Source organism: Stenella coeruleoalba, assembly GCF_951394435.1.
Source record: "Stenella coeruleoalba genome assembly, contig: scaffold_171, whole genome shotgun sequence".
In the NCBI taxonomy this organism is placed as follows: domain Eukaryota; kingdom Metazoa; phylum Chordata; class Mammalia; order Artiodactyla; family Delphinidae; genus Stenella; species Stenella coeruleoalba.
In genome coordinates this window covers 348,729-371,064 of record NW_027645872.1, presented here as the reverse complement: position 1 = coordinate 371,064, position 22,336 = coordinate 348,729, and the positions used below count along the sequence as shown (strand labels likewise).

Below are 22,336 nucleotides of genomic sequence, written 5' to 3'. Positions count from 1 at the left end.
GGGGTGCTACATAAAACCAGAGATTGAAATGAGCACAGATAAAGTTCCTTAAGCCAAATATGGAATAGACAAGAGCTACTCCTTGCTCAACGAAATGGACTCAACACCGCATATTAAACGCCTAAGAATGTACCTGACTAGTAAGTATCTTAAAACCTATGGATTGCTATGTCTCCGAAAGAGAATCAAGCATGTGTACAGGGGCATAAACGCAGCACTGATAGGATTGGAGAGGTTCGGTGAGCAAATGAAGACCCTTTGAAGTCATATTGCATGGTATCCATTCCACAGGTTTCAACTCTCCAGGTTTAAGGTATTCTTCCTTCAGCTAAAACATGCATGTGTAACCTAGAGTATGATCAACCATGTGATCGGGAGACGTGTTCAAATATGTCTCAGTTTTCCTCCCCTGGTACTCGGGTGCAACATTCCAGACGCTTTACTAACACTCTCCCCACTTGGAGAGTCAGCGCCTTTAACCTCCTGTTTGGCCCAGTTTGAAATTTCAGCGGAAGATGAACAGGAATAGGGAGAACCAATGAGAGACTAGCTGGAGGTGTCTGGACGGGCAAATTTAACTCTCATTTCCCACCAGGAAGAGGAAATAACCAAAGGCTCAGCATGCCGTGCAGGAACCAGATTACGGCCTGAAGCCATCCTGCGGTGTTGCGGCCAGCTCACAAGAAAGCGAGTTGAAGAAAGGAGCTCAGGGGCACTGTAATTCACAAACCTGCAGAGTTATAAATGACAGCTATCGTCCAAAAATATACTGAAGTAAGGCTGCCAAGAGGACTTGAAAGCGGGGCAGAATTGCAGGAAACCGATTTCAGGAGGTAGACTGGAATTGCATTGAAAGCATAGGAAAAGAGGCAGAACATCCACAATGATGCACTTGGCCAAAAAGGGCGTATGCGTTTTTTCCTGAATATATTCAGGAAAAACCGCATACGCCCTTTTTGGCCAACCAAGCAAGCTTGCAAAGGAAATCTGCACTACAAAGAAGTCTCACTTCCCCCCCCCCCGGTCAAAAGGGCCATCTGAAAAAAGTGTAAAATCCAGAAAGGCAGGACAGGCCATGGAGAACTGGGAGCCTTGTTATGCTGATGGGCGGGATGTAAATTGCCGACAGACACTCCGGAGGAGTGTATGGTGTTTCCTGAAACATCTAAAAAACAAAGCAACAGAGCCTAGGGCACTTCCACTTATGGTCCTATAGCTTAGGGAAATTAAAATAAAAAAGACACAGCCACCCCAAAGTTTGGGACGCCTCTGTTTACAAGAACCTCGTTTACCGTACAAGTTCAATATCACAGAAAGTGAAAAATGGATAAAGAACTTGTGGTACTTACGTACAATGCAGTATCACTCAGCAATGAAATCTATGTCATCAGGCCCGTAGCAGCATAATGAGTGGATTCAGGTACGATGATTCTAACTGAAATAAGTCATACAGAAAAAGAAGCATCATAAGATATCAGTAATACACGGAATGTAAACTTGGCTACACAGGAACTGAATTCCAAAACAGAACAGGGTCTCAAATTTAGAAAACCAACTTATGCTTGCTTAAGGGGAAAGGTGAGTTGGGGTGCTGCATAAAACCAGAGATTGAAATGAGCACAGATAAAGTTCCTTAAGCCAAATATGGAGTAGACAAGAGTTACTCCTTGCTCAACGAAATGGACTCAACACCGCATATTAAAGCCTAAGAATGTACCTGACTAGTAAGTATCTTAAAACCTATGGATTGCTATGTCTCCGAAAGAGAATCAAGCATGTGTACAGGGGCATAAACGCAGCAGTGATAGGATTGGAGACGTTCGGTGAGCAAATGAAGACCCTTTGAAGTCATATTGCATGGTACCCATTCCACGGGTTTCAACTCTCCAGGTTTAAGGTATTCTTCCTTCAGCTAAAACATGCATGTGGAACCCAGAGTATGATCAACCGTGTGAACGGGAGACGTGTTCAAATATGTCTCAGTTTTTCTCGCCTGGTACTCGGGTGCAACATTCCAGACGCTTTACTAACACTCTCCCCACTTGGAGAGTCAGCGCCTTTAACCTCCTGTTTGGCCCAGTTTGCAATTTCTGCGGAAGATGAACAGGAATAGCGAGAACCAATGAGAGACTAGCTGGAGGTGTCTGGACGGGCAAATTTAACTCTCATTTCCGTCCGGGAAGAGGAATTAACCAAAGGCTCAGGATGCCGTGCCGGAACCAGATTAGGGCCTGAAGCCATCCTGCGGTGTTGCGGCCAGCTCACAAGAAAGCGAGTTGAAGAAAGGAGCTCAGGGACACTGTAATGCACAAACTTGCAGAGTTATAAATGACAGCTATCGTCCAAAAATATACTGAAGTAAGGCTGCCAAGAGGACTTGAATGCGGGGCAAAATTGCAGGAAACCGATTTCAGGAGGTAGACTGGAATTGCATTGAAAGCATAGGAAAAGAGGCAGAGCGTCCACAATGCTGTACTTGGCCAAAAAGGGCGTATGCGTTTTTTCCTGAATATATTCAGGAAAAAACGCATACGCCCTTTTTGGCCAACCAAGCAAGCTTGCAAAGGAAATCTGCACTACAATGAAGTCTCACTTCCCCCCGGTCAAAAGGGCCATCTGAAAAAAGTGTAAAATCCAGAAAGGCAGGACAGTCCATGGAGAAATGGGAGCCTTGTTATGCTGATGGGCGGGATGTAAATTGCCAACAGACACTCGGGAGAAGTGTATGGTGTTTCCTGAAACATCTAAAAAACAAAGCAACAGAGCCTAGGGCACTTCCACTTATGGTCCTATAGCTTAGGGAAATTAAAATCAAAAAGACACAGCCACCCCAAAGATTGGAACGGCTCTGTTTACAAGAACCTCGTTTACAGAAGAAGTTCAACATCCCAGAAAGTGAAAAATGGATAAAGAAGTTGTGGTATTTACTTACAAAGCAATATCACTCAGCAATGAAATCTATGTCATCAGGCCCTTAGCAGCACAATGAGTGGATTCAGGTATGATGATTCTAACTGAAATAAGTCACACAGAAAAAGAAACATCATAAGATATCACTAATACACGGAATGTAAACTTGGCTACACAGGAACTGAATTCCAAAACAGAACAGGGTCTCAAATTTAGAAAACCAACTTATGCTTGCTTAAGGGGAAAGGTGAGTTGGGGTGCTGCATAAAACCAGAGATTGAAATGAGCACAGATAAAGTTCCTTAAGCCAAATATGGAATAGACAAGAGCTACTCCTTGCTCAACGAAATGGACTCAACACCGCATATTAAACGCCTAAGAATGTACCTGACTAGTAAGTATCTTAAAACCTATGGATTGCTATGTCTCCGAAAGAGAATCAAGCATGTGTACAGGGGCATCAACGCAGCAGTGATAGGATTGGAGAGGTTCGGTGAGCAAATGAAAACCCTTTGAAGTCACATTGCATGGTACCCATTCCCGGGTTTCAACTCTGCAGGTTTAAGGTATTCTTCCTTCAGCTAAAACATGCATGTGGAACCTAAAGCATAATCAACCATGTGATCGGGAGACGTGTTGAAATATGTCTCAGTTTTCATACCCTGGTACTCGTGTGCAACATTCCAGACGCTTTACTAACACTCTCCCCACTTGGAGAGTCAGCGCCTTTAACCTCCTGTTTGGCCCAGTTTGCAATTTCTGCGGAAGATGAACAGGAATAGCGAGAACCAATGAGAGACTAGCTGGAGGTGTCTGGACGGGCAAATTTAACTCTCATTTCCCACCAGGAAGAGGAATTAACCAAAGGCTCAGCATGCCGTGCCGGAACCAGATTAGGGCCTGAAGCCATCCTGCGGTGTTGCGGCCAGCTCACAAGAAAGCGAGTTGAAGAAAGGAGCTCAGGGGCACTGTAATGCACAAACCTGCAGAGTTATAAATGACAGCTATCGTCCAAAAATATACTGAAGTAAGGCTGCCAAGAGGACTTGAAAGCGGGGCAGAATTGCAGGAAACCGATTTCAGGAGGTAGACTGGAATTGCATTGAAAGCATAGGAAAAGAGGCAGAGCGTCCACAATGATGCACTTGGCCAAAAAGGGCGTATGCGTTTTTTCCTGAATATATTCAGGAAAAAACGCATACGCCCTTTTTGGCCAACCAAGCAAACTTGCAAAGGAAATCTGCACTACAATGAAGTCGCACTTCCCTCCGGTCAAAAGGACCATCTGAAAAAAGTGTAAAATCCAGAAAGGCAGGACAGTCCATGGAGAACTGGGAGCCTTGTTATGCTGATGGGCGGGATGTAAATTGCACACAGACACTCAGGAGAAGTGTATGGTGTTTCCTGAAACATCTAAAATACAAAGCAACAGAGCCTAGGGCACTTCCACTTATGGTCCTATAGCTTAGGGAAATTAAAATCAAAAAGACACAGCCACCTCAAAGTTTGGGAGGCCTCTGTTTACAAGAACCTCGTTTACCGTACAAGTTCAATATCACAGAAAGTGAAAAATGGATAAAGAAATTGTGGTACTTACGTACAATGCAGTATCACTCAGCAATGAAATCTATGTCATCAGGCCCGTAGCAGCATAACGAGTGGATTCAGGTACGATGATTCTAACTGAAATAAGTCACACAGAAAAAGAAACATCATAAGATATCACTAATACACGGAATGTAAACTTGGCTACACAGGAACTGGATTCCAAAACAGAACAGGGTCTCAAATTTAGAAAACCAACTTATGCTTGCTTAAGGGGAAAGGTGAGTTGGGGTGCTGCATAAAACCAGAGATTGAAATGAGCACAGATAAAGTTCCTTAAGCCAAATATGGAATAGACAAGAGCTACTCCTTGCTCAACGAAATGGACTCAACACCGCATATTAAACGCCTAAGAATGTACCTGACTAGTAAGTATCTTAAAACCTATGGATTGCTATGTCTCCGAAAGAGAATCAAGCATGTGTACAGGGGCATAAACGCAGCAGTGATAGGATTGGAGAGGTTCGGTGAGCAAATGAAAACCCTTTGAAGTCACATTGCATGGTACCCATTCCCGGGTTTCAACTCTGCAGGTTTAAGGTATTCTTCCTTCAGCTAAAACATGCATGTGGAACCTAAAGCATGATCAACCATGTGATCGGGAGACGTGTTCAAATATGTCTCAGTTTTCATACCCTGGTACTCGTGTGCAACATTCCAGACGCTTTACTAACACTCTCCCCACTTGGAGAGTCAGCGCCTTTAACCTCCTGTTTGGCCCAGTTTGCAATTTCTGCGGAAGATGAACAGGAATAGCGAGAACCAATGAGAGACTAGCTGGAGGTGTCTGGACGGGCAAATTTAACTCTCATTTCCCACCAGGAAGAGGAATTAACCAAAGGCTCAGCGTGCCGTGCCGGAACCAGATTAGGGCCTGAAGCCATCCTGCGGTGTTGCGGCCAGCTCACAAGAAAGCGAGTTGAAGAAAGGAGCTCAGGGGCACTGTAATTCACAAACCTGCAGAGTTATAAATGACAGCTATCGTCCAAAAATATACTGAAGTAAGGCTGCCAAGAGGACTTGAAAGCAGGGCAGAATTGCAGGAAACCGATTTCAGGAGGTAGACTGGAATTGCATTGAAAGCATAGGAAAAGAGGCAGAGCGTCCACAATGATGCACTTGGCCAAAAAGGGCGTATGCGTTTTTTCCTGAATATATTCAGGAAAAAACGCATACGCCCTTTTTGGCCAACCAAGCAAACTTGCAAAGGAAATCTGCACTACAATGAAGTCGCACTTCCCCCCGGTCAAAAGGAGCATCTGAAAAAAGTGTAAAATCCAGAAAGGCAGGACAGTCCATGGAGAACTGGGAGCGTTGTTATGCTGATGGGCGGGATTTAAATTGCACACAGACACTCGGGAGAAGTGTATGGTGTTTCCTGAAACATCTAAAAAACAAAGCAACAGAGCCTAGGGCACTTCCACTTATGGTCCTATAGCTTAGGGAAATTAAAATCAAAAAGACACAGCCACCCCAAAGTTTGGGAGGCCTCTGTTTACAAGAACCTCGTTTACCGTACAAGTTCAATATCACAGAAAGTGAAAAATGGATAAAGAAATTGTGGTACTTACGTACAATGCAGTATCACTCAGCAGTGAAATCTATGTCATCAGGCCCGTAGCAGCATAATGAGTGGATTCAGGTACGATGATTCTAACTGAAATAAGTCACACAGAAAAAGAAACATCATAAGATATCAGTAATACACGGAATGTAAACTTGGCTACACAGGAACTGGATTCCAAAACAGAACAGGGTCTCAAATTTAGAAAACCAACTTATGCTTGCTTAAGGGGAAAGGTGAGTTGGGGTGCTGCATAAAACCAGAGATTGAAATGAGCACAGATAAAGTTCCTTAAGCCAAATATGGAATAGACAAGAGCTACTCCTTGCTCAACGAAATGGACTCAACACCGCATATTAAACGCCTAAGAATGTACCTGACTAGTAAGTATCTTAAAACCTATGGATTGCTATGTCTGCAAAAGAGAATCAAGCATGTGTACAGGGGCATAAACGCAGCAGTGATAGGATTGGAGAGGTTCGGTGAGCAAATGAAGACCCTTTGAAGTCATATTGCATGGTACCCATTCCACGGGTTTCAACTCTCCAGGTTTAAGGTATTCTTCCTTCAGCTAAAACATGCATGTGGAACCTAGAGTATGATCAACCATGTGATCGGGAGACGTGTTCAAATATGTCTCAGTTTTCGTACCCTGGTACTCGGGTGCAACATTCCAGACGCTTTACTAACACTCTCCCTACTTGGAGAGTCTGTCCCTTTAACCTCCTGTTTGGCCCAGTTTGCAATTGCTGCGGAGGATGAACAGGAATAGCGAGAACCAATGAGAGACTAGCTGGAGGTGTCTGGACGGGCAAATTTAACTCTAATTTCCTACCAGGAAGAGGAATTAACCAAAGGCTCAGCGTGCCATGCGGGAACCAGATTAGGGCTTGAAGCCATCCTGCTGTGTTGCGGCCAGGTCACAAAAAAGCGAGTTGAAAAAAGGAGCTCAGGGGCACTGTAATTCACAAACCTGCAGAGTTATAAATGACAGCTATCGTCCAAAAATATACTGAAGTAAGGCAGCCAAGAGGACTTGAAAGCCGGGCAGAATTGCAGGAAACCGATTTCAGGAGGTAGACTGGAATTGCATTGAAAGCATAGGAAAAGAGGCAGAACGTCCACAATGATGCACTTGGCCAAAAAGGGCGTATGCGTTTTTTCCTGAATATATTCAGGAAAAAACGCATACGCCCTTTTTGGCCAACCAAGCAAGCTTGCAAAGGAAATCTGCACTACAATGAAGTCTCACTTCCCCCCGGTCAAAAGGGCCATCTGAAAAAAGTGTAAAATCCAGAAAGGCAGGACAGTCCATGGAGAACTGGGAGCCTTGTTATGCTGATGGGCGAGATGTAAATTGCCAACAGACACTTGGGAGAAGTGTATGGTGTTTCCTGAAACATCTAAAAAACAAAGCAACAGAGCCTAGGGCACTTCCACTTATGGTCCTATAGCTTAGGGAAATTAAAATCAAAAAGACACAGCCATCCCAAAGTTCGGAACGGCTCTGTTTACAAGAACCTCGTTTACAGTAGAAGTTCAACATCCCAGAAAGTGAAAAATGGATAAAGAAGATGTGGTATTTACTTACAAAGCAATATCACTCAGCAATGAAATCTATGTCATCAGGCCCGTAGCAGCATAATGAGTGGATTCAGGTACGATGATTCTAACTGAAATAAGTCACACAGAAAAAGAAACATCATAAGATATCACTAATACACGGAATGTAAACTTGGCTACACAGGAACTGAATTCCAAAACAGAACAGGGTCTCAAATTTAGAAAACCAACTTATGCTTGCTTAAGGGGAAAGGTGAGTTGGGGTGCTGCATAAAACCAGAGATTGAAATGAGCACAGATAAAGTTCCTTAAGCCAAATATGGAATAGACAAGAGGTACTCCTTGCTCAACGAAATGGACTCAACATCCCATATTAAACGCCTAAGAATGTACCTGACTAGTAAGTATCTTAAAACCTATGGATTGCTATGTCTCCAAAAGAGAATCAAGCGTGTGTACAGGGGCATAAACGCAGCAGTGATAGGATTGGAGAGGATCGGTGAGCAAATGAAGACCTTTGAAGTCATATTGCATGGTACCCATTCCACGGGTCTCAACTCTCCAGGTTTAAGGTATTCTTCCTTCAGCTAAAACATGCATGTGGAACCCAGAGTATGATCAACCGTGTGAACGGGAGACGTGTTCAAATATGTCTCAGTTTTCGTACCCTGGTACTCGGGTGCAACATTCCAGACGCTTTACTAACACTCTCCCCACTTGGAGAGTCAGCGCCTTTAACCTCCTGTTTGGCCCAGTTTGCAATTTCTGTGGAAGATGAACAGGAATAGCGAGAACCAATGAGAGACTAGCTGGAGGTGTCTGGACGGGCAAATTTAACTCTCATTTCCCACCAGGAAGAGGAAATAACCAAAGGCTCAGCGTGCCGTGCCGGAACCAGATTAGGGCCTGAAGCCATCCTGCGGTGTTGCGGCCAGCTCAAAAGAAAGCGAGGTGAAGAAAAGAGCTCAGGGGCACTGTAACTCACAAACCTGCAGAGTTATAAATGACAGCTATCGTCCAAAAATATACTGAAGTAAGGCTGCCAAGAGGACTTGAAAGCGGGGCAGAATTGCAGGAAACCGATTTCAGGAGGTAGACTGGAATTTCATTGAAAGCATAGGAAAAGAGGCAGAACGTCCACAATGATGCACTTGGCCAAAAAGGGCGTATGCGTTTTTTCCTGAATATATTCAGGAAAAAAACGCATACGCCCTTTTTGGCCAACCAAGCAAGCTTGCAAAGGAAATCTGAACTACAATGAAGTCTCACTTCCCCCCCGGTCAAAAGGGCCATCTGAAAAAAGTGTAAAATCCAGAAAGGCAGGACAGGCCATGGAGAACTGGGAGCCTTGTTATGCTGATGGGCGGGATGTAAATTGCCAACAGACACTCGGGAGAAGTGTATGGTGTTTCCTGAAACATCTAAAAAACAAAGCAACAGAGCCTAGGGCACTTCCACTTATGGTCCTATAGCTTAGGGAAATTGAAATCAAAAAGACACAGCCACCCCAAAGTTTGGGACGCCTCTGTTTACAAGAACCTCGTTTACAGTACAAGTTCAACATCGCAGAAAGTGAAAAATGGATAAAGAACTTGTGGTACTTACGTACAATGCAGTATCACTCAGCAATGAAATCTATGTCATCAGGCCCATAGCAGCATAATGAGTGGATTCAGGTACGATGATTCTAACTGAAATAAATCACACAGAAAAAGAAACATCATAAGATATCACTAATACACGGAATGTAAACTTGGCTACACAGGAACTGAATTCCAAAACAGAACAGGGTCTCAAATTTAGAAAACCAACTTATGCTTGCTTAAGGGGAAAGGTGAGTTGGGGTGCTGCATAAAACCAGAGATTGAAATGAGCACAGATAAAGTTCCTTAAGCCATTATGGAATAGACAAGAGGTACTACTAGCTCAACGAAATGGACTCAACACCCCATATTAAACGCCTAAGAATGTACCTGACTTGTAAGTATCTTAAAACCTATGGATTGCTATGTCTCCAAAAGAGAATCAAGCGTGTGTACAGGGACATAAACGCAGCAGTGATAGGATTGGAGAGGTTCGGTGAGCAAATGAAGACCTTTGAATTCATATTGCATGGTACCCATTCCACGGGTCTCAACTCTCCAGGTTTAAGGTATTCTTCCTTCAGCTAAAACATGCATGTGGAACCCAGAGTACGATGAACCATGGGAACGGGAGATGTGTTCAAATATGTCTCAGTTTTCCTCCCCTGGTACTCGGGTGCAACATTCCAGACACTTTACTAACACTCTCCCCACTTGGAGAGTCAGCGCCTTTAACCTCCTGTTTGGCCCAGTTTGCAATTTCTGTGGAAGATGAACAGGAATAGGGAGAACCAATGAGAGACTAGCTGGAGGTGTCTGGACGGGCAAATTTAACTCTCATTTCCCACCAGGAAGAGGAATTAACCAAAAGCTCAGTGTGCCGTGCCTGAACCAGATTAGGGCCTGAAGCCATCCTGCGGTGTTGCGGCCAGCGCACAAGAAAGCCAGTTGAAGAAAGGAGCTCGGGGACACTGTAATGCAGAAACCTGCAGAGTTATAAATGACAGCTATCGTCCAAAAATATACTGAAGTAAGGCTGTCAAGAGGACTTGAAAGCGGGGCAGAATTGCAGGAAACCGATTTCAGGAGGTAGACTGGAATTGCATTGAAAGCATAGGAAAAGAGGCAGAACGTCCACAATGATGCACTTGGCCAAAAAGGGCGTATGCGTTTTTTCCTGAATATATTCAGTAAAAAACGCATACGCCCTTTTTGGCCAACCAAGCAAGCTTGCAAAGGAAAGCTGCACTACAATGAAGTCTCACTTCCACCCGGTCAAAAGGGCCATCTGAAAAAGGTGTAAAATCCAGAAAGGCAGGACAGGCCATGGAGAACTGGGAGCCTTGTTATGCTGATGGGCGGGATGTAAATTGCCAACAGACACTTGGGAGAAGTGTATGGTGTTTCCTGAAACATCTAAAAAACAAAGCAACAGAGCCTAGGGCACTTCCACTTAGGGTCCTATAGCTTAGGGAAATTAAAATAAAAAAAGACACAGCCACCCCAAAGTTTGGAACGGCTCTGTTTACAAGAACCTCCTTTACAGTAGAAGTTCAACATCCCAGAAAGTGAAAAATGGATAAAGAAGTTGTGGTATTTACTTACAAAGCAATATCACTCAGCAATGAAATCTATGTCATCAGGCCCTTAGCAGCACAATGAGTGGATTCAGGTATGATGATTCTAACTGAAATAAGTCACACAGAAAAAGAAACATCATAAGATATCACTAATACACGGAATGTAAACTTGGTTACACAGGAACTGAATTCAAAAACAGAACAGGGTCTCAAATTTAGAAAACCAACTTATGCTTGCTTAAGGGTAAAGGTGAGTTGGGGTGCTGCATAAAACCAGAGATTGAAATGAGCACAGATAAAGTTCCTTAAGCCAAATATGGAATAGACAAGAGCTACTCCTTGCTCAACGAAATGGACTCAACACCGCATATTAAACGCCTAAGTATGTACCTGACTAGTAAGTATCTTAAAACCTATGGATTGCTATGTCTCCGAAAGAGAATCAAGCGTGTGTACAGGGGCATAAATGCAGCAGTGATACGATTGGAGAGGTTCGGTGAGCAAATGAAGACCCTTTGAAGTCATATTGCATGGTACCCATTCCAAGGGTTTCAACTACTCAGGTTTAAGGTATTCTTCCTTCAGCTAAAACATGCATGTGGAACCTAGAGTATGATCAACCATGTGATCGGGAGATGTGTTCAAATATGTCTCAGTTTTCGTACCCTGGTACTCGGGTGCAACATTCCAGACACTTTACTAAGACTCTCCCGACTTGGAGACTCAGTCCCTTTAACCTCCTGTTTGGCCCAGTTTTCAATTTCTGCGGAAGATGAACAGGAATAGCGAGAACCAATGAGAGACTAGCTGGAGGTGTCTGGACGGGTAAATTTAACTCTCATTTCCCACCAGGTAGAGGAATTAACCAAAGACTCAGCATGCCGTGCCGGAACCAGATTAGGGCCTGAAGCCATCCTGCGGTGTTGCGGCCAGCTCAAAAGAAAGCGAGTTGAAGAAAGGAGCTCAGGGGCACTGTAATTCACAAACCTGCAGAGTTATAAATGACAGCTATCATCCAAAATATACTGAAGTAAGGCTGCCAAGAGGACTTGAAAGCGGGGCAGAATTGCAGGAAACCGATTTCAGGAGGTAGACTGGAATTGCATTGAAAGCATAGGAAAAGAGGCAGAACGTCCACAATGATGCACTTGGCCAAAAAGGGCGTATGCATTTTTTCCTGAATATATTCAGGAAAAAACGCATACGCCCTTTTTGGCCAACCAAGCAAGCTTGCAAAGGAAATCTGCAGTACAATGAAGTCTCACTTCCCCCCGGTCAAAAGGGCCATCTGAAAAAAGTGTAAAATCCAGAAAGGCAGTACAGGCCATGGAGAACTGGGAGCCTTGTTATGCTGATGGGCGGGATGTAAATAGCCAACAGACATTCTGGAGAAGTGTATGGTGTTTCCTGAAACATCTAAAAAACAAGGCAACAGAGCCTAGGGCACTTCCACTTAAGGTCCTATAGCTTAGGAAAATTAAAATCAAAAAGACACAGCCACTCCAAAGTTTGGGACGCCTCTGTTTACAAGAACCTCGTTTACCGTAAAGTTCAATATCGCAGAAAGTGAAAAATGGTTAAAGAACTTGTGGTACTTACGTACAATGCAGTATCACTCAGCAATGAATTCTATGTCATAAGGCCCGTAGCAGCATAATGAGTGGATTCAGGTACGATGATTCTAACTAAAATACTTCACACAGAAAAAGAAACATCATAAGATATCACTAATACACGGAATGTAAACTTGGCTACCCAGGAACTGAATTCCAAAACAGAACAGGGTCTCAAATTTAGAAAACCAACTTATGCTTGCTTAAGGGTAAAGGTGAGTTGGGGTGCTGCATAAAACCAGAGATTGAAATGAGCACAGATAAAGTTCCTTAAGCCAAATATGGAATAGACAAGAGCTATTCCTTGCTCAACGAAATGGACTCAACACCCCATATTAAACGCCTAAGAATGTACCTGACTAGTAAGTATCTTAAAACCTATGGATTGCTATGTCTCCAAAAGAGAATCAAGCGTGTGTACAGGGACATAAACGCAGCAGTGATAGGATTGGAGAGTTTCAGTGAGCAAATGAAGACCTTTGAAGTCATATTGCATGGTACCCATTCCACGGGTCTCAACTCTCCAGGTTTAAGGTATTCTTCCTTCAGCTAAAACATGCATGTGGATCCCAGAGTATGATCAACCATGTGAACGGGAGACGTGTTCAAATATGTCTCAGTTTTCCTCCCCTGGTACTCGGGTGCAACATTCCAGACGCTTTACTAACACTCTCCCCCTTGGAGAGTCAGCGCCTTTAACCTCCTGTTTGGCCCAGTTTGCAATTTCTGTGGAAGATGAACAGGAATAGGGAGAACCAATGAGAGACTAGCTGGAGGTGTCTGGACGGGCAAATTTAACTCTCATTTCCCACCAGGAAGAGGAAATAACCAAAGACTCAGCATGCCGTGCCGGAACCAGATTAGGGCCTGAAGCCATCCTGCGGTGTTGCGGCCAGCTCACAAGAAAGCGAGTTGAAGAAAGGAGCTCAGGGGCACTGTAATTCACAAACCTGCAGAGTTATAAATGACAGCTATCGTCCAAAAATAGACTGAAGTAAGGCTGTCAAGAGGACTTGAAAGCGGGGCAGAATTGCAGGAAACCGATTTCAGGAGGTAGACTGGAATTGCATTGAAAGCATAGGAAAAGAGGCAGAAAGTCCACAATGATGCACTTGGCCAAAAAGGGCGTATGCGTTTTTTCCTGAATATATTCAGGAAAAAACGCATACGCCCTTTTTGGCCAACCAAGCAAGCTTGCAAAGGAAACCTGCACTACAATGAAGTCTCACTTCCACCCGGTCAAAAGGGCCATCTGAAAAAAGTGTAAAATCCAGAAAGGCAGGACAGGCCATGGAGAACTGGGAGCCTTGTTATGCTGATGGGCGGGATGGAAATTGCCAACAGACACTCGGGAGAAGTGTATGGTGTTTCCTGAAACATCTAAAAAACAAAGCAACAGAGCCTAGGGCACTTCCACTTATGGTCCCATAGCTTAGGGAAATTTAAATCAAAAAGACACAGCCACCCCAAAATTTGGGACGCCTCTGTTTACAAGAACCTCGTTTACAGTACAAGTTCAACATCGCAGAAAGTGAAAAATGGATAAAGAACTTGTGGTACTTACGTACAATGCAGTATCACTCAGCAATGAAATCTATGTCATCAGGCCCTTAGCAGCACAATGAGTGGATTCAGGTATGATGATTCTAACTGAAATAAGTCACACAGAAAAAGAAACATCATAAGATATCAGTAATACACGGAATGTAAACTTGGCTACACAGGAACTGAATTACAGAACAGAACAGGGTCTCAAATTTAGAAAACCAACTTATGCTTGCTTAAGGGGAAAGGTGAGTTGGGGAGCTGCATAAAACCAGAGATTGAAATGAGCACAGATAAAGTTCCTTAAGCCAAATATGGAATAGACAAGAGCTACTCCTTGCTCAACGAAATGGACTCAACACCGCATATTAAACGCCTAAGAATGTACCTGACTAGTAAGTATCTTAAAACCTATGGATTGCTATGTCTCCAAAAGAGAATCAAGCGTGTGTACAGGGGCATAAACGCAGCAGTGATAGGATTGGAGAGGTTCGGTGAGCAAATAAAGACCCTTTGAAGTCATATTGCATGGTACCCATTCCACGGGTTTCACCTACCCAGGTTTAAGGTATTCTTCCTTCAGCTAAAACATGCATGTGGAACCTAGAGTATGATCAACCATGTGATCGGGAGACGTGTTCAAATATGTCTCAGATTTCGTACCCTGGTACTCGGGTGCAACATTCCAGACGCTTTACTAACACTCTCCCGACTTGGAGAGTCAGTCCCTTTAACCTCCTGTTTGGCCCAGTTTGCAATTTCTGCGGAAGATGAACAGGAATAGCGAGAACCAATGAGAGACTAGCTGGAGGTGTCTGGACGGGCAAATTTAACTCTCATTTCCCACCAGGAAGAGGAATTAACCAAAGGCTCAGCATGCCGTGCCGGAACCAGATTAGGGCCTGAAGCCATCCTGCGGTGTTGCGGCCAGCTCAAAAGAAAGCGAGTTGAAAAAGGAGCTCAGGGGCACTGTTATTCACAAACCTGCAGAGTTATATATGACAGCTATCATCCAAAAATATACTGAAGTAAGGCTGCCAAGAGGACTTGAAAGCGGGGCAGAATTGCAGGAAACCGATTTCAGGAGGTAGACTGGAATTGCATTGAAAGCATAGGAAAAGAGGCAGAACGTCCACAATGATGCACTTGGCCAAAAAGGGCGTATGCGTTTTTTCCTAAATATATTCAGGAAAAAACGCATACGCCCTTTTTCGCCAACCAAGCAAGCTTGCAAAGGAAATCTGCACTACAATGAAGTCTCACTTCCCCCCCGGTCAAAAGGGCCATCTGAAAAAAGTGTAAAATCCAGAAAGGCAGGACAGGCCATGGAGAACTGGGAGCCTTGTTATGCTGATGGGCGGGATGTAAATTGCCAACAGACACTCGGGAGAAGTGTATGGTGTTTCCTGAAACATCTAAAAAACAAAGCAACAGAGCCTAGGGCACTTCCACTTATGGTCCTATAGCTTAGGGAAATTAAAATCAAAATGACACAGCCACCCCAAACTTTGGGACGCCTCTGTTTACAAGAACCTCGTTTACAGTACAAGTTCAACATCGCAGAAAGTGAAAAATGGATAAAGAAGTTGTGGTATTTACTTACAAAGCAATATCACTCAGCAATGAAATCTATGTCATCAGGCCCTTAGCAGCACAATGAGTGGATTCAGGTATGATGATTCTAACTGAAAAAAGTCACACAGAAAAAGAAACATCATAAGATATCAGTAATACACGCAATAAACTTGGCTACACAGGAAATGAATTACAGAACAGAACAGGGTCTCAAATTTAGAAAACCAACTTATGCTTAATTAAGGGTAAAGGTGAGTTGGGGTGCTCCATAAAACCAGAGATCGAAATGAGCACAGATAAAGTTCCTTAAGCCAAATATGGAATAGACAAGAGCTACTCCTTGCTCAATGAAATGGACTCAACACCGCATATTAAACGCCTAAGAATGTACCTGACTAGTAAGTATCTTAAAACCTATGGATTGCTATGTCTCCGAAAGAGAATCACGCATGTGTACAGGGGCATAAACGCAGCAGTGATAGGATTGGAGAGGTTCGGTGAGCAAATGAAGACCCTTTGAAGTCATATTGCATGGTACCCATTCCACGGGTTTCTACTACCCAGGTTTAAGGTATTCTTCCTTCAGCTAAAACATGCATGTGGAACCTAGAGTATGATCAACCATGTGATCGGGAGACATGTTCAAACATGTCTCAGTTTTCGTACCCTGGTACTCGGGTGCAACATTCCAGACGCTTTACTAACACTCTCCCGACTTGGAGAGTCAGTCCCTTTAACCTCCTGTTTGGCCCAGTTTGCAATTTCTGCAGAAGATGAACAGGAATAGCGAGAACCAATGAGAGACTAGCTGGAGGTGTCTGGACGGGCAAATTTAACTCTCATTTCCCACCAGGAAGAGGAATTAACCAAAGACTCAGCGTGCCGTGCCGGAACCAGATTAGGGCCTGAAGCCATCCTGCGGTGTTGCGGCCAGGTCACAAGAAAGCGAGTTGAAGAAAGGAGCTCAGGGGCACTGTAATTCACAAACCTGCAGAGTTATAAATGACAGCTATCGTCCAAAAATACACTGAAGTAAGGCTGCCAAGAGGACTTGAAAGCGGGGCAGAATTGCAGGAAACCGATTTCAGGAGGTAGACTGGAATTGCATTGAAAGCATAGGAAAAGAGGCAGAACGTCCACAATGATGCACTTGACCAAAAAGGGCGTATGCGTTTTTTCCTGAATATATTCAGGAAAAAACGCATACGCCCTTTTTGGCCAACCAAGCAAGCTTGCAAAGGAAATCTGCACTACAATGAAGTCTCACATCCCCCCGGTCAAAAGGACCATCTGAAAAAAGTGTAAAATCCAGAAAGGCAGGACAGGCCATGGAGAACTGGGAGCCTTGTTATGCTGATGGGCGGGATGTAAATTGCCAACAGACACTCCGGAGAAGTGTATGGTGTTTCCTGAAACATCTAAAAAACAAAGCAACAGAGCCTAGGGCACTTCCACTTATGGTCCTATAGATTAGGGAAATTAAATTCAAAAAGACACAGCCACCCCAAAGTTTGGGACGGCTCTGTTTACAAGAACCTCGTTTACAGTACAAGTTTAATATCACAGAAAGTGAAAAATGGATAAAGAACTTGTGGTACTTACGTACAATGCAGTATCACTCAGCAATGAAATCTATGTCATCAGGCCCGTAGCAGCATAATGAGTGGATTCAGATACGATGATTCTAACTGAAATAAGTCACACAGAAAAAGAAACATCATAAGATATCACTAATACACGGAATGTAAACTTGGCTACACAGGAACTGAATTCCAAAACAGAACAGGATCTCAAATTTAGAAAACCAACTTATGCTTGTTTAAGGGGAAAGGTGAGTTGGGGTGCTGCATAAAACCAGAGATTGAAATGAGCACAGATAAAGTTCCTTAAGGCAAATATGGAATAGACAAGAGCTACTCCTTGCTCAACGTAATGGACTCAACACCCCATATTAAACGCCTAAGAATGTACCTGACTAGTATGTATCTTAAAACCTATGGATTGCTATGTCTCCAAAAGAGAATCAAGCGTGTGTACAGGGGCATAAACGCAGCAGTGATAGGATTGGAGAGGTTCGGTGAGCAAATGAAGACCCTTTGAAGTCATATTGCATGGTACCCATTCCACGGGTTTCTACTACCCAGGTTTAAGGTATTCTTCCTTCAGCTAAAACATGCATGTGGAACCTAGAGTATGATCAACCATGTGATCGGGAGACATGTTCAAACATGTCTCAGTTTTCGTACCCTGGTACTCGGGTGCAACATTCCAGACGCTTTACTAACACTCTCCCGACTTGGAGAGTCAGTCCCTTTAACCTCCTGTTTGGCCCAGTTTGCAATTTCTGCAGAAGATGAACAGGAATAGCGAGAACCAATGAGAGACTAGCTGGAGGTGTCTGGACGGGCAAATTTAACTCTCATTTCCCACCAGGAAGAGGAATTAACCAAAGACTCAGCGTGCCGTGCCGGAACCAGATTAGGGCCTGAAGCCATCCTGCGGTGTTGCGGCCAGGTCACAAGAAAGCGAGTTGAAGAAAGGAGCTCAGGGGCACTGTAATTCACAAACCTGCAGAGTTATAAATGACAGCTATCGTCCAAAAATACACTGAAGTAAGGCTGCCAAGAGGACTTGAAAGCGGGGCAGAATTGCAGGAAACCGATTTCAGGAGGTAGACTGGAATTGCATTGAAAGCATAGGAAAAGAGGCAGAACGTCCACAATGATGCACTTGACCAAAAAGGGCGTATGCGTTTTTTCCTGAATATATTCAGGAAAAAACGCATACGCCCTTTTTGGCCAACCAAGCAAGCTTGCAAAGGAAATCTGCACTACAATGAAGTCTCACATCCCCCCGGTCAAAAGGACCATCTGAAAAAAGTGTAAAATCCAGAAAAGCAGGACAGGCCATGGAGAACTGGGAGCCTTGTTATGCTGATGGGCGGGATGTAAATTGCCAACAGACACTCCGGAGAAGTGTATGGTGTTTCCTGAAACATCTAAAAAACAAAGCAACAGAGCCTAGGGCACTTCCACTTATGGTCCTATAGATTAGGGAAATTAAATTCAAAAAGACACAGCCACCCCAAAGTTTGGGACGGCTCTGTTTACAAGAACCTCGTTTACAGTACAAGTTTAATATCACAGAAAGTGAAAAATGGATAAAGAACTTGTGGTACTTACGTACAATGCAGTATCACTCAGCAATGAAATCTATGTCATCAGGCCCGTAGCAGCATAATGAGTGGATTCAGATACGATGATTCTAACTGAAATAAGTCACACAGAAAAAGAAACATCATAAGATATCACTAATACACGGAATGTAAACTTGGCTACACAGGAACTGAATTCCAAAACAGAACAGGATCTCAAATTTAGAAAACCAACTTATGCTTGTTTAAGGGGAAAGGTGAGTTGGGGTGCTGCATAAAACCAGAGATTGAAATGAGCACAGATAAAGTTCCTTAAGGCAAATATGGAATAGACAAGAGCTACTCCTTGCTCAACGTAATGGACTCAACACCCCATATTAAACGCCTAAGAATGTACCTGACTAGTATGTATCTTAAAACCTATGGATTGCTATGTCTCCAAAAGAGAATCAAGCGTGTGTACAGGGGCATAAACGCAGCAGTGATAGGATTGGAGAGGTTCGGTGAGCAAATGAAGACCCTTTGAAGTCATATTGCATGGTACCCATTCCACGGGTTTCAACTACCCAGGTTTAAGGTATTCTTCCTTCAGCTAAAACATGCATGTGGAACCTAGAGTATGATCAACCATGTGATCGGGAGACGTGTTCAAATATGTCTCAGTTTTCGTACCCTGGTACTCGGGTGCAACATTCCAGACGCTTTACTAACACTCTCCCGACTTGGAGAGTCAGTGCCTTTAACCTCCTGTTTGGCCCAGTTTGCAATTTCTGCGGAAGATGAACAGGAATAGCGAAAACCAATGAGAGACTAGCTGGAGGTGTCTGGACGGGCAAATTTAACTCTCATTTCCCACCAGGAAGAGGAAGTAACTAAAGGCTCACCGTGCCACGCCGGAACCAGAGTAGGGCCTGAAGCCATCCTGTGGTGTTGCAGCCAGCTCACAAGAAAGCGAGTTGAAGAAAGGAGCTCAAGGTCACTGTAATTCACAAACCTGGAGAGTTATAAATGACAGCTATCGTCCAAAAATATACTGAAGTAAGGCTGCCAAGAGGACTTGAAAGCGGGGCAGAATTGCAGGAAACCAATTTCAGGAGGTAGACTGGAATTGCATTGAAAACATAGGAAAAGAGGCAGAACGTCCACAATGATGCACTTGGCCAAAAAGGGCGTATGCGTTTTTTCCTGAATATATTCAGGAAAAAACGCATACGCCCTTTTTGGCCAACCAAGCAAGCTTGCAAAGGAAATCTGCACTACAATGAAGTCTCACTTCCCCCCGGTCAAAAGTGTTATCTGAAAAAAGTGTAAAATCCAGAAAGGCAGGACAGGCCATGGAGAACTGGGAGCCTTGTTATGCTGATGGGCGGGATGTAAATTGCCAACAGACACTTGGGAGAAGTGTATGGTGTTTCCTGAAACATCTAAAAAACAAAGCAACCGAGCCTAGGGCACTTCCACTTATGGTCCTATAGCTTAGGGAAATTAAAATCAAAAAGACACAGCCACCCGAAAGTTTGGGACGCCTCTGTTAACAAGAACCTCGTTTACCGTACAAGTTCAATATCACAGAAAGTGAAAAATGCATAAAGAACTTGCGGTACTTACGAACAATGCAGTATCACTCAGCAATGAAATCTATGTCATCAGGCCCTTAGCAGCACAATGAGTGGATTCAGGTATGATGATTCTAACTGAAATAAGTCACACAGAAAAAGAAACATCATAAGATATCAGTAATATACGGAATAAACTTGGCTACACAGGAACTGAATTACAGAACAGAACAGGGTCTCAAATTTAGAAAACCAACTTATGCTTGCTTAAGGGTAAAGGTGAGTTGGGTTGCTGCATAAAACCAGAGATCGAAATGAGCACAGATAAAGTTCCTTAAGCCAAATATGGAATAGACAAGAGCTACTCCTTGCTCAATGAAATGGACTCAACACCGCATAATAAACGCCTAAGAATGTACCTGACTAGTAAGTATCTTAAAAGCTATGGATTGCTATGTCTCTGAAAGGGAATCAAGCATGTGTACAGGGGCATAAGCGCAGCAGTGATAGGATTGGAGAGGTTCGGTGAGCAAATGAAGACCCTTTGAAGTCATATTGCATGGTACCCATTCCACGGGTTTCAACTACCCAGGTTTAAGGTATTCTTCCTTCAGCTAAAACATGCATGTGGAACCTAGAGTATGATCAACCATGTGAACGGGAGACATGTTCAAATATGTCTCAGTTTTCGTACCCTGGTACTCGGGTGCAACATTCCAGACGCTTTACTAACACTCTCCCGACTTGGAGAGTCAGTCCCTTTAACCTCCTGTTTCGCCCAGTTTGCAATTTCTGCGGAAGATGAACAGGAATAGCGAAAACCAATGACAGACTAGCTGGAGGTGTCTGGACGGGCAAATTTAACTCTCATTTCCCACCAGGAAGAGGAATTAACCAAAGGCTCAGCGTGCCGTGCCGGAACCAGATTAGGGCCTGAAGACATCCTGCGGTGTTGCGGCCAGCTCACAAGAAAGCGAGTTGAAGAAAGGGGCTCAGGGGCACTGTAATTCACAAACCTGCAGAGTTATAAATGACAGCTATCGTCCAAAAATAGACTGAAGTAAGGCTGCCAAGAGGACTTGAAAGTGGGGCAGAATTGCAGGAAACCGATTTCAGGAGGTAGACTGGAATTGCATTGAAAGCATAGGAAAAGAGGCAGAACGTCCACAATGATGCACTTGGCCAAAAAGGGCGTATGCGTTTTTTCCTGAATATATTCAGGAAAAAACGCATACGCCCTTTTTGGCCAACCAAGCAAGCTTGCAAAGGGAATCTGCACTACAATGAAGTCTCACTTCCCCCCGGTCAAAAGGGCCATCTGAAAAAAGTGTAAAATCCAGAAAGGCAGGACAGGCCATGGAGAACTGGGAGCCTTGTTATGCTGATGGGCGGGATGTAAATTGCCAACAGACACTCGGGAGAAGTGTATGGTGTTTCCTGAAACATCTAAAAAACAAAGCAACAGAGCCTAGGGCACTTCCACTTATGGTCCTATAGCTTAGGGAAATTAAAATCAAAAAGACACAGCCACCCCAAAGTTTGGAATGGCTCTGTTTACAAGAACCTCGTTTACAGTACAAGTTCAACATCGCAGAAAGTGAAAAATGGATAAAGAAGTTGTGGTATTTACGTATAAAGCAATATCACTCAGCAAAGAAATCTATGTCATCAGGCCCTTAGCAGCACAATGAGTGGATTCAGGTACGATGATTCTAACTGAAATAAGTCACACAGAAAAAGAAACATCATAAGATATCACTAATACACGGAATGTAAACTTGGCTACACAGGAAGTGAATTACAGAACAGAACAGGGTCTCAAATTTAGAAAACCAACTTATGCTTGCTTAAGGGTAAAGGTGAGTTGGGTTGCTGCATAAAACCAGAGATCGAAATGAGCACAGATAAAGTTCCTTAAGCCAAATATGGAATAGACAAGAGCTACTCCTTGCTCAACGAAATGGACTCAACACCCCATATTAAACGCCTAAGAATGTACCTGACTAGTAAGTATCTTAAAACCTATGGATTGCTATGTCTCCGAAAGAGAATCAAGCATCTGTACAGGGGCATAAACACAGCAGTGAT

The 22,336-nt window shown here is 43.7% G+C and overlaps 1 long non-coding RNA gene across 1 annotated transcript in view; it reads right to left on the bottom strand.

The window, feature by feature from the left end:
* Positions 1-21,972, bottom strand: part of LOC307181499 — a 115,871-nt gene extending 93,899 nt beyond the window's left edge. The window contains exon 1 of the long non-coding RNA XR_013826922.1: positions 21,879-21,972. This is a non-coding gene — a long non-coding RNA (uncharacterized lncRNA). The remainder of the gene's footprint in view (positions 1-21,878) is intronic.
* Positions 21,973-22,336: the final 364 nt, after the last annotated feature.